The sequence below is a fragment of the Porites lutea genome, chromosome 1 (assembly GCF_958299795.1).
Source record: "Porites lutea chromosome 1, jaPorLute2.1, whole genome shotgun sequence".
NCBI classification, from domain to species: Eukaryota; Metazoa; Cnidaria; class Anthozoa; order Scleractinia; family Poritidae; genus Porites; species Porites lutea.
In genome coordinates, this window is record NC_133201.1 from 11,260,589 (window position 1) to 11,274,607 (window position 14,019).

Sequence of the window (14,019 nt, forward strand, 5' to 3'; positions counted from 1 at the left end):
CCAGCCATTCTGCTCGATCTGATCGGCATTCTGCAAAGCGAATAATCTTGTTTCTTTTTGTAATAAGTGTCTTTACCGATTCAAGTTCGGAAATCACTGCTGAAAGGTTTCCTTTTGAGATGTTCTTAATGGCACCGTCCACTTAGTCGTGCAAAGAGATGTTAAGTTCGTACTGTACTTTGTTTCCCTTGAAAGTAAAAGGAATTGAAAGCTTTCGATTCGGTTTTCAACTTCTGAAGATGCGATTGCGTTGCAGCTTCTTTGTCCTCGAGATCTCGCTTAAAGGCGGCGAACTTTTGATCAAATTTGACGTCCAAAAGTTGGGAGAATAACTACAGAGTTTCAGCGTTTGCTACGGACGTATCAGAGGAAACAACAGTCGGTTGAGCAGAGTCTCCGGCGTTGATAGCTTCCAAAGACGCGTGAGGGAAGTAGTATAGGAGGGATGAAATTAACCCCTTTTTTGGGGAGGATTCTCATTAAGGTGGGGAGGAATACATTAACGCCGATGACGTCATAGGCTATTGTCTTGATCTCATGAATAAAATGCGCAGGAATCTCATAAAGATAAGGTCATGTGCTATTTTTATTTTGTGGCGGTCATGGTTGGTATAACCGGTTTGACAGGTTAGTTATTTTTGGAAGATCATGTCATATGTATTCCGGGGTACTATGATGTCATAGTTGTTTTGATTGGTTGACCGGAATTAGAAAGACGCTCATTGGCTGTCTCGTTTGACGAAGCATTCTGGTTGGTTGCCGTATTTTTATTGTTTGAACGGCATAAAAGCCTGCTCACTGCCTTCCCGCATACTAATTTGGATTTCCTGCATACTAATTAAGTGTCGCGCTGCATACTAATTCGGTATCGGTTTACTAATGAGTGTTCTCTACTACAATAGGAACAATAGGCTTGCCTAGACTTGCCCGGTAAGTAACTTAATTAAAAGGAAAATAAGAGCAATCACCTAGCAATGCGAGAAACAGCTTCCTATATCTTATTTAGCTCTAAAACTCGGATATAAACAAAACATTCACAAAGTGGAGCTGTAAACTCTTTATTTCAAGTTTGTCTGACTATTACAGAACTGTTTTCTCCTTTCTATCTCGAGGACATGAAAAACTATTGAAGTCTTGTCATTTTCACGCACGGTTAATCACTTAATTATGCGAGTTCGCAAGCCCAAAGTTGAATACAAATTAGCTCTACAGGAAAGACCCAAGGGAGAGAACCTTGACGTATTATTATAAAACAAATAACTTAACAAGGATCAATTAAAACACGCGACTCATAATTGCTAAAAATAAAACCACAAGACAGATACCGTTTTAAAAAACTTTATTAATAACAAAAAGAGTCAAATACACAGCGATTTGAAAGGAAAAGGGGTGAAAATTAATCCATTGACTGACTATTACAAATCAGTTTTTTCTGTTCCAAAATAATCCTTCCGTGACTACACAATTTTCCTATGGCCTCTAAGACAAGAGTTCGACTTTCTTTGTTTCTTGCACTTTGTCTTATTCTTTGTAGTTCGTCTTTTAGTTTTAGAAGATCTCGCGTGTAAGTCGTGCGCGTCGAGTCAGGAAACAACCCACGATTAAATTCGACCAATGGTTTACTTACAAACTAATTTCCTTACACGACTTACATGCGAGTTCTCGACGCGCGCCCAGGGAAAAAACACAGGCTAAAAAGGTGCTCTTTCTGCCCTTTCTGCCCGATCTGCCCTTGAAAGTCAACAATAAATTCTAAATTTTTCGTTCTATTTCCGATAACTCGTGGACTTGAGTTAAATGATTTGCTAATCGAACGGAAAATTTAGAATTTATTGTTTATTTTCAAGGGGCAGATCGGGCAGAAAGGGCAGAAAGGGCACCTTTTTAGCCTGTATTAATAACTAACATAATCCTCCTCCTCCTCCTTTCTATTGTTTTCTCTCGAAAAGGCCAAAGAGGACAAAATAAAACATCGACCCCACATCGACCCTACATCGACCCCACATCGACCTCACATCGACCCCACATCGACCCTACATCCACCCCACATCCACCCCACATCGACCCCAAATGGACCTTCACAAAAGTGATGGAAACTCAAAAAGAGCTTAAAGACACGGAAGGATTTGATTGGATGGAATCGACAGAACTAGCGATCGATAAGCGAAAATTCTTACTCAATCGACTGTATCAACAGCAGCCCATTCCACAAGATGAAGACTAGTCCAACTATCAATGTCATAGAATAATTTTTCCTAGACCTTTGGGTTGTTGCGCTTCAATAAAAACTGCAAACAACCAAACTTTAAGAGTGTTGTATTGCTGACTTGAAAATAATAACAATAATAGTAAACTTGTACAATAAATTAAAACATCTGAAATCTGAAATACCAATTACTAATTCACGGTCAAAACTTTTTTAATTAGGCACTGTTATTTGTGATTACACTTAATAAAGATGATGATTCCAATGTTGAGAGCTGTTGCGTGACTGGCGATGCGCGACACCCACGCGTGTGTCTGAGAAAAAATAAAGACACATGACTAGAAATGGCCCGTTTGTCTCCTTTTGTCCCTTTTGGCCTGGTTTTGGCCTTTCAGGCCTGGGTATGGCCTTTCTGGCCTGTGTTTGGCCTTTCTGACACTATATATACCCGGCCTATTTGCGAAAAAGATGTCATTTGTATTCAGTCATCGAACTGTCAACATGGTTTACAAGAGAGTTTGCAGAAACTGTCCCATCTCATCGTGCGGAGCGAAGTACCTTGTCAGATTAGCTAACCATCTCGCGGATGTTCATCAGTTAGACCACATACAGCGAAGACAGTATTTACAAGAGGCGAAACTACAACCTAAAGTTAAAGTCGTCGTTTACGAAAGTGAAGCGGATAATTCCGGAAAAAATCACTCAACAAGTACTCGCAATCCAGTGCAGACACAAGAAACAGTGTACGAACTGTCAAGGTCACAAAGAAATGAAGCTTCTTTTAAAGCAAAAGCTAAAAGACGAACTACAAAGAATAAGACAAAGTGCAAGAAACAAAGAAAGTCGAACTCTTGTCTTAGAGGCCATAGGAAAATTGTGTAGTCACGGAAGGATTATTTTGGAACAGAAAAAACTGATTTGTAATAGTCAGTCAATGGATTAATTTTCACCCCTTTTCCTTTCAAATCGCTGTGTATTTGACTCTTTTTGTTATTAATAAAGTTTTTTAAAACGGTATCTGTCTTGTGGTTTTATTTTTAGCAATTATGAGTCGCGTGTTTTAATTGATCCTTGTTAAGTTATTTGTTTTATAATAATACGTCAAGGTTCTCTCCCTTGGGTCTTTCCTGTAGAGCTAATTTGTATTCAACTTTGGGCTTGCGAACTCGCATAATTAAGTGATTAACCGTGCGTGAAAATGACAAGACTTCAATAGTTTTTCATGTCCTCGAGATAGAAAGGAGAAAACAGTTCTGTAATAGTCAGACAAACTTGAAATAAAGAGTTTACAGCTCCACTTTGTGAATGTTTTGTTTATATCCGAGTTTTAGAGCTAAATAAGATATAGGAAGCTGTTTCTCGCGTTGCTAGGTGATTGCTCTTATTTTCCTTTTAATTAAGTTACTTACCGGGCAAGTCTAGGCAAGCCTATTGTTCCTATTGTAGTAGAGAAACTCATTAGTAAACCGATACCGAATTAGTATGCAGGGCGACACTTAATTAGTATGCAGGAAATCCAAATTAGTATGCGGGAAGGCAGTGAGCAGGCTTTTATGCCGTTCAAACAATAAAAATACGGCAACCAACCAGAATGCTTCGTCAAACGAGACAGCCAATCAAAACAACTATGACATCATAGTACCCCGGAATACATATGACATCATCTTCCAAAAATAACTAACCTGTCAAACCGGTTATACCAACCATGACCGCCACAAAATAAAAATAGCACATGACCTTATCTTTATGAGATTCCTGCGCATTTTATTCATGAGATCAAGACAATAGCCTATGACGTCATCGGCGTTAATGTATTCCTCCCCACCTTAATGAGAATCCTCCCCAAAAAAGGGGTTAATTTCATCCCTCCTATACTACTGAGGGACGCTCGCTGTTTCAGAAACCGGCATGGCATAAAAATTATGGTTGAAAGAGATGCCTCGAATGGCTCTTACATAGCTTAACCAAACTTAAATAGTGCACTAGCCCCTTGAGACACCTTACAAGCACACCTTAAGTACCTCTCCACTATTATGCAACCTAATACACATACTCTTGTGAAACTAACAAAACGTTACAAAATATATTTTCAATTTGGAGCGGCTCAGCCGTTCTTTTCGCCTAGCCCGACCGGGAATTTCGCCTTTGGAGCGACTTTGAACGGCTTTGATTCAAACGCCGAACTTTTGATGTACTGAACCTAATTTATGCATAAATTATAATAACGTATTTCGCAAGCAGTTTGCATTGGCCATAATGAACATTATTCTCGTTTTGAATTTAGTTCGGCTGAAAATAAGATCGGCGTCTGAATCGGTTCAGGCGGACTAAATAGTTTCGGTCGGCCTTAATTCGAGTTAGGTTCGACTCATGAAAAGTTTGGCGTCTGAAAAGTTCGACTCATGAAAAGTTCGTCTCATGAAAAGTTCGCCTAAGAGTTACGTCAGATCGATTTAGCGACGACAGTAGGGAGCTTTTTATAGCGACGACGACGGCGACGGCAACCAGGACGTCAAAAAAGCTAGGTTTATTACGCAAAACAACAACTTTGCTCGTGCATCACGCTTTTTCTTACATTTCTTTACCGTCCTTCCACGACTACGACGTGAAAATGTCTAATTGCAAGTTTTATGGACGACGTAAACAAGCGACGACAAATCTCTTTTTTCTAATCTTGAGTGCGGTCCTCAAGAAATCAACTCCAGGGAATTCGCCTACCTTTGCTATTTTCAGCAAATTGGAATAAACGCCACAAAGATTGAATGAACGGGAATTCATTTTAAAACTGACGTTATCGCTGCCGTTGCCGTCGTCGATGCTAAAGCTCCCTAGTAGCTGTTCGCGTAATCTAGGCCAACTCGAAGAGTACAGATATAACTCCACAAAATGTATAATCAAACGACTATTTAAGAATGATTTAATGACAGAGAGTGACTTCTTTAAGGCAGTGTTCCTTACCAATTCTGTGAACGATCGCTCACAACTGTATCACTGATGAACTGGGCCAAGATCAAGAATGGTCTCAGTCAACATTCAGTGTCCCCAGGGTGCACAGGGTCCCATCGAGCGCGATCCATTCAACCAAAATTTCTGGAAATTTCGGTCAAAAACTCAATGGATCGGTTCAGTCCAACCGGAAAAGTGGAAAAAACCACACGTAGCCCAACCTTGAAATGTGAGCATTGGCGAGCATCGGCATTGTTGCGTAACATTCAAAATATAAGGATTTGTATGGCAAAAAAAAACCTATCGTTTCTGTAACCTACGAAAATGAAAGGATTTAAATAAAAAACAGCTTATCTTACTTAAAATGTGTGTTACATCTCTCCTGTGTGGTCCACGGGCCGATTTATGGCCGTTTATGGGTTTTTATGTAAACGGTTTTCTGTCTATATACACCTATTTCAATTAAGGTTGCTTCTAAGAAGAAAGACGCATGATCCATGTTTCATAGCCCGCGGTGCATTATTGTAGCAAGTCTAGTCAATTATTTGCCCGCAACGAACCTAGAATTAACCTAGAAAGCAAACGCTGCTAACGCTTCTATGCTATGTTAGTAGAACGTTAAGACAATGTATTTCAAAACACTGAATCCTAGGCTTTGTAATTTAAGACAGTGATTTTAGATTAGGTTTTTCTCTGCGGTAATATCCAAATGCTGCAAATTTTCAACGAGTTTGCTTGACTCGTGCACGTGGGAATTTTGGATGGAGTTGAAAAAAATCTAATTCAAGGCGTTTGTCGAACAACAATAAATAACTAACACTACGTGTTTATCTATTTTTGAGGCAATTATTTTAAAACTGAGTGAAAAAAAATAACAGAATGGATTTTAGGCTGGCCCATGCAAAAACGCAGCTTAATCAGGTGGTAAAACACGCTTCTAATTTTTTGCCATGAGATTTTAAAAATTAAATTTTTCAGCTCGCTCATGCTGAAGAGTTTTAGCAGCCATTTGACTTGAAAGCTGTCTTGAACACCTTTTCACAAATGGTCTCCATTATTTCAAGGAACGTGAACAAGACTAAGTTTCCCACTACAAAATTGGTTTACCATAGTGCACTGCAGGCTATGAAACATGGTTCACGGGAGCAACCTTAATTGAAATAGGTGTATAAAGGTTTACCAAGGTTCTTGGTAAACCTTTATATTGCATTCTCCTTTAATTTGCAAATCGCACATATGCGCATATTTAGCAGCGAACATTTTAAACACTCACTTTTGCTTTACTGTATAGGCAGTTTAATTGGTAAAAAAGTTACCAGCCAATTTGCATAAACACTCTATTGACAGATGACTGAATTTAGTTTATAACAAAGGAGTTTAGCTACTTATTGTTTATTCATTGTTATTCATTGTAAGTTATCCACCTATCAATGTTAAGCCGGTGGGGACGGGGGGCAGGGCATGGAGTGGGGATTTGATTGTCTTTGTTGTCCCTGGGGTAGGGCATTTGACTGATCTTGTTCTCCCGGAGAAGGGGATATTTGAATCTTTCTTCGCCCGACGTGGAGATATTTGACTGCCGACTCGGACGAAAAAGACTGAGACCGAACATATGTTTCCCGCTTCCACGCCGCACGCATGCGCCACACGGTTTGAAAAGATCAGGAAGTCATGGAGGCTAATGACAACAGGCGAAGGCTGAGTGGATTTCACTGTTTTGTCTTCAATTTTCGTTTGTTTTAACGTGTTTTTGATCAATTGAACCTCTTAAATTAAAAAATGGTATCAAAGTAAACGGAAGTAAGGAGAAACCAAGTCGAGTTTTGCAAGTACAATTGATTAGTGTATGGCTCATTCGCTACAATCACTGTAAACTTATAAAACTGACTTTCTTTGTACCCTTTACTAAGAACGGTATACTTAGACTTACAAAATGTGGACTTTCTCCTAAAGGTTTATGTATTCTACACAGTGTAACACGGATTATGGTTAAAACGTATAATCGCAGCTGTAACAGGAACATGTATCTTTGGTTATGTAGCAACGTTTATAAAAGATTGCAGAGATTTATTTGGAGATATTTTTATTGTGCCTTTCTTAGGTTCTGCCTTGGGATGGGCAGCAATGTGCAGCATGGGGTTGGGAAATTTGGTTGCATTTGACTGGAATGATTTCCCCATGTGCAGGGAATTTGATTGCAAATTTTTGAAAAAGTCAAATCTCCACCCTATGCCCTGCCTCCCCCCCCCCCCCCCCCCCCTCCGACGGCATTCCACTGATAGGTGCATTAAACTGTAAGTCAAAGACTTGACTCTGAACACGCGCGAATTTTGAACTCCAGCTTTTTAACGGTAAAAGTCTACAACTTCTTCTGCTAAAACTTAGGCGAAAAAGCAGTCAAAGTGTAGGGGAGATGTGCATATTCGATAATCCGTTCTTTTATACGGAGTTTGTCGCTTATTTCGACAAAAAAAATCAAAACTGAATTTTAATGTTGTCTTATAACTCATACTCAAACACTGAAAAAACAGAGTCTTAAAGTAAAATGTCTACAAGTTAATTTCGTTGAACTTTCCTGGGTTTTTTTTAACGTAACGTTGAAGATTTTTAGCCCTTTAACTGCAAAAAGCCGCTGTTTTATCTAAACAAGAAGTAGACTATGAGTATTTTAAAATGCCGATTTTAGTGAATGATCTTCGCCAAATTCCTTCATTTTCTCTCTTATGCTAGCATTTTCGTGGGGCGTTCATGCTTGAATAGCCCGCCACGGGAGCTCATTATTATGCGTAAATGTCCAGCCATTCTGCTCGATCTGATCGGCATTCCGCAAAGCGAATAAGATTGTTTCGTTTTATAATAAGTGTCTTTACCGATTGAAGTTCGAAAATCGCTGCTGAAAGGTTTCCTTCTGAGATGTTCCTAATGGCACCGTCCACTTAGTCGAGCAAAGAGGTGTTGATCAAATTTGACGTCCAAAAGTTGGGAAAATAACTGCAAAGTTTCAGCGTTTGATAAGGACGTATCAGAAGAAAGAACAGTTGGTTGAGCAGAGTCTCTGGCGTTGATAGTTTCCAAAGACGCGTGAGGGACGCTCGCTGTTTCAGAAACCGACATGGAACGAAGTGATGACGTCATCAAAATGAAATTTGTGAAATTATGGGATTTGTTAAGATATTCTGAAAGAACAACGTCCAAGACGCCTTCTCGCCAAAAATTAGCAATTCGGGGCAAATTGTCTCTGAGATATTAGCCCAGTTATGCTGTGACGATTCCATACAAATGCTTCTAAATTTGGCTTGCATTGGTTCATAAGATTAGGAACCAGGTAAGATTTAGAAGGATTTGTATGGAGTCATCGGAGCATAACTGGGCTAATATCTCAGAGACAATCTGCCTATAAGAGTTACGTCAGATCGATTTAGCGACGACAGTAGGGAGCTTTTTATAGCAACGACGACGGCGAAGGGCAACCAGGACGTCAAAAAAGCTAGGTTTATTACGCAAAACAACAACTATGCTCGTGCATCACGCTTTTTCTTACATTTCTTTACCGTCCTTCCACGACTACGACGTGACAATGCCTAATTGCAAGTTTTATGGACGACGTAAACAAGCGACGACAAATCTCTTTTTTATAATTTTGAGTGCGGTCCTCAAGAAATCAACTCCAGGGAATTCGCCTACACTTGCTATTTTCAGCAAATTGGAATAAACTCCACAAAGATTGAATGAACGTGAATTCATTTTAAAACTGACGTTTTCGCTGCCGTTGCCGTCGTCGATGCTAAAGCTCCCTGGCGGGAATGTAACCAGGCCTTCGCCGAAGGCGGACGTGTTCTTGCTAGCTCTTTTAGATGAAATTCAAAACTTGTAAAATAATGTAATCAACGAAGGCTGCTTGGCTTTCATTCGCTTAAATAACATGGGAAAAGAAGACGCCCGAGCCGATAGTCGTAAACGGTTAAGGGAAAGCGGCTCACAGACTGACGGGGAAGATGCGTTCGACGAAGCCGACGGCCATTGTCGTGGGGCTTTTGCTAAACTAGATGAAGTCAGTGAAAAGCTCGACAAAGTGCTAATAAGACTCGGCGAGTTAGAGGCTATGCAAGGTAGAGTGGCAGAATTGGAAAAAGAAAATAAAAGGCTACAAGAAAGCCTGAACACCGCTCAAGCCGACATCGACGACCTAAATTCGTCTTCAACCGCCACGTGTGCAACACTGGAAACCCACGCAAAGAATCTGGAAGACCTCAGTGCTAAAATAAAACATCTAGAGTGCCGCAACATCAAGTTAGAAGCATACACAAGACGTGAAAATCTAAAAGTGTTTAATATTCCAGAAGGAAGAGGTGAGTCAACTTCTGCTGAAGATCAATTGAAAAAAATGATGCGCGATAAACTTAAGATCCCAGAGGAAGATATCGAACCGATCCGTTTCGAACGCGTTCACCGCATCCCTACTAAGAAGAATACCAGTCAAGGACAGAACTCCGAACCTAGGCCCATTATAGCTAAATTTAGCTTCTTTCAAGACAAGGAGTATGTTTGGTCTTTTGTTAAAAACTTGAAAAACACTAACATTTCAATCGCGAATGATTTCCCCCGGGAAATTGATGAAATACAGAAAACGTTATATCCCATCTTGAAAAAGGCCAAACAGAAAAAGCAAACAGCCTATTTCAAAGTTGATAAGCTAATTATAAACGGGCAAATCTACAGAGGTGAAGAAACAACCAATCTCCCATACTACGGTCTCATTATGGACGCAAGAAACAGCGGAAACTAAAGCCAAAGCGGTCACAGCGCGACAGCACATCAATAGTTAAGTTTAGTTTAAGGTTTATGTGTGTAATAAGTGTTAAACTATTTAACCCTCCTTGTTTAATTAGAAATGTGAGTGCACTGGAAACTTCTTACTTGATATGTTACTGTATGTTTTTCTGTAGATTAATAATTTGTTTTAGGGCGAATATTATCTTTTATGTGCACTATATTTTCTTGCACTCTGCTATACCATCGATTTCATTTTCGTTTTATACACTGTAAAATCTGACCAGTTATAGTGACCTCAAAAAAATGGTTAAGGCTTGAATCCCAGGTAACCGTATTTTATTAGGTTACAGTAACCAAAAAAATATAGTTCAGGTTAACCATTTTTTATTCCCGTTGAAATAACTTTTCTTTATGGGTTATATTAACCCTTAAAAATGGTTGTTTCTACCACAGCCCACGCCACTTCTTATGACTTGTTTGTCATAACCTCTACTTTTTGGTTAAACTAACTTTAAATTTTTAGTTGTTATAACCGAAATGAAAAGATAAATATGTTTCAACCCATACAGATAAGTTATAATAACCATTTTTTGTGGTCATGGTAAACCAGTTTTTTGGGTACTAGCGATGAATCTGTGGTAACCCATTTAAAATAGTCAAGAGGTGGTAGCTTTAACCATTCCATATGGGTTAGAAGAAAACGGTCGTTTTAACTGATAATAATGAATTACATTAACCTCACAATAATAGTCTTCAGCAACATTTTTAATGGCTATGTTAACCGTTCTCTACAAACAACATAGTTGACCACTAACTTCATAAAAAAGATAATCATACAACATTGCAAGTAAAAAATGCTTATGTTTCTTAATACAAGTACTTAAAGCAGGACAAGAAATGGTTAAACAATCAGCCCTGCTTCCTAAACTATAGCAAGTTTAAACTGGAATACTGCATGTCTCTCACAAGACTGCAAAACAAGACTTTGTACACTGGCATATGATTGTAAAACAGAAACATCCTTAAGCAGAAAAAATTCAAGTAACTCAAGGATCAATAGTGATACAGTACTTAGATTAAATTAAACCCTTAAGGTATAAGTGCCTTTCCTGCCAAAACTGCTTTGTCAAATACATAGGGAATTAAGAATTTCGTGAGATTCAATGATATAATAATTGTAAGATCTTGCCAGTGAAGAGTCAACTCCTCACCCACTGTACATGTAACTTTCTTTGTTTGGCTAATGATTGAAGCGGAGCATATGATCTAAAAACTACCACTGCCCTTCATTGTTCTACAAGCCACGTTTTTCTACTAGAAAGCAAAAAAAGATCCTATTCCAAGCAGTGGCTCGTTGAGGGTAACTCATCCGCCGGATCAGGACTTGTCTTGCTTGTAATGAAAATATGGGTACTCGCCGAGCTTCATTCAAAGTTGTTTATTCCCTCAGTCGTTCAAATTTGGTGATATTTCTGAAATAAACGAAAATATTTCGTTTTTAAGTTCACTGGTTAACGCACGAAAAATTACAGTCTTTCAGCGATACGCCTGTGGGGAACACGCAAGCACGCGTGTGCGTGGTCATCGTAAGCAATGCGCGACTCAAAGCTACATTTAAAAAAAAAGCTTGGTAATAGCGTATGATAGCTCTGTAACTGCAGTACAATATTGCAATTAAGATGGTCATCCGAAGACCGGAAAATCTATGCAACTGTACTGAACATTTAGAAAACTTTAAAGGGCCACGCGAGTGTGTGGGGTTGTCTTAAAACGCGTCTATTTATTTGCAAAAAGATAATTTTAAAACGGATTAAGAGTTCTGTTTAAAAATAAGCAATACATACCGGTCATGCTGTTTCAGTGAAGGTCGGTGAAGCAAGTCTTCGAGATTTTGCCTGTGTTCATTTGTCTTTAGTTGACGGGGCAGATATTTTGCTTATCTGTTTCAGGCGGTCAACTGAAGTAAATTCTGTCATGATCTTCTTATCATCCTCCTTTGAATAAAAGATTTTCAAGGTATTCGTTAGCTGAGAATTTTGTAGAAGCAGTAAAGACTGAAATTCAAGCGAGTAATCTATTCTGAAGACGTTGTCTTCCGACTACCCTGTGAGCAGAGTCTCCTTCGATCATCCAAGATAAGTCGACTTATCTAGGAAGATCGAAGGAGACTCTGCTCGCAGGGTATCTTCGGACTTGCATAAATTTGAAATCACATTACCTTTTTACTTGCCACATCTCCATTGCTGTCCGTGACTAAGAAACGAGCTCCTATTGACTTTTAACTGAAGGGCTTTATCCAGGCGAAATATAAAATGTTTCTTTTCGCAGCGATGAACCAAGAGTACTGACTTCAGCTTGGCGCAAGGCGGTTAAACTAAAAAACTGAACTATGAGGCCGAATTTGGCATTGATTTTGAAATTCCAAGTCTCTCATTGGCTAGCTAAGTAGATTAACGTCAAGGTGTTAAGTAACATACTACAGTTGACAGGAAACAATGCAACATTTTCTAAAAACCCTTAGTTGTTTTTCGAGTAAACTCAGTAAACTCGCCTCACATGTTTCCAACCATGAAATAGTTTAAGCTTATAAAAAGGTTACTGAGTAAGGTTTTTAATTTACTGAGAACATTTAACGCCATTTAGGGTTCGTGACGTGACGAAATAGAGTTACTTTAGGTCACTTAAGACAAATACCGGAAACCCGCTGGAATTTTGTGACCGGTGACAAACACGAAAGTATTTTTTGAAAATACGCAAGGATAGCTGTTGGCTTTTCGAGGTGCTCAGCATTGATTTGAATGACATAACCTGTACAGGACATCGTGAAGAATCATTTCACCTAGATGACGATTATTTCTCTCGGCTAGTCCGTCGAGGGAAACGTCAGAGAAGAAAATAGTCCTCGCGTCACGCGACTTCGCCTCTCGCGCGCGCGTACCAGCCCAGTCATTGAAGCAAGACTCGCGAGTTGGATGCAAGTCATTTAAAATATTTTAACTGTTGGGGAAAGTTGATTTGGCTATTCAGTCTTAACCTATCCTAAATCCCATAATAAATGCTGATTATTTGTTCTTTCTTCAGCGTAAGGGAAAAGTCAGCGTTGAAGGTTGGGTACAAGGCTTTTATGATCTGTTGTTGTAAACTCATACCCGCCGTTTGTGTAGCCATTTCCTTCTGTGGTTTTCCGTTCAGTTTAACCCCTCGGAAAAGTCAGTTTTGACCATTCAGTGTTTAACCTACTTCATAGCTCTAAATAACAGATCATTATTGGTTAGTCATGACCAACAAATAGTTAATAAAAGATTTTAACCAATTGATTTCAGGTTAGATGCACATTTTTACCATTTGCTTAACCATTTGGTTTCGTTATTTTGACTGCTTTGAAAAGTTATTTTGACCAGTCGATATTCTAACGGAATTATAACCGTCACAACAACTGCTGATCATTGGTTAATCTAACCAATAACATAAAGGTTACGATTTTAACTAGTTTATTTTAGGTTAAAATTACCTTTTGCAACTGGTTATAACCTTTTAATATAGTTACCATAACTGGTCTGTTTTTACAGTGTATGACTTCTTCTATAATACCACTTCCCCGATTCAGCTCTAATGACCGATCATTCTCTTAATCTACTATCTCTCAATGCGAGGGGACTAAGCAATTTCAGAAAAAGGAGAACAATTTTCACGTGGTGTCGAAAACGAAACTCGGATATAATATTCCTGCAAGAAACTCATTCGACATTGTCAACACAGTTAAAATGGAAAAACGAATGGGGTGCAGAACTTATTTGCTCCCATGGGAGCTCAAACTCTCGAGGTGCTGCAATCTTAATCAAAAAAGGTCTTGATTGCGTTATCCACTCTCAAATTGTAGATACATCGGGGAGGTATATCGTTGTTAAAGCCGCTATCAAAGATAAAATGTATGTTCTCGTAAACATTTATGCACCAAACAAAGACGAAGACATCATTAAATTCCTCAAAAATGTGTTATCTAAGCTGCAGACCGAAAATTTAGATTCAGAAGAAAATATTGTGATTGGAGGTGATTTCAATTGTCCTCTGAATCCTACACTGGACAAAAAAGG

General features: G+C 39.0%; 1 long non-coding RNA gene across 1 annotated transcript; it reads right to left on the reverse strand.

The window, feature by feature from the left end:
- Positions 1–10,259: 10,259 nt before the first annotated feature.
- Positions 10,260–12,311, reverse strand: LOC140944883 (uncharacterized). Its single transcript, XR_012166699.1, has 3 exons — positions 12,144–12,311; positions 11,770–11,919; positions 10,260–11,397 (listed from the first exon to the last, which is right to left on the reverse strand). It is a non-coding gene; the product is annotated as an uncharacterized lncRNA (long non-coding RNA).
- Positions 12,312–14,019: the final 1,708 nt, after the last annotated feature.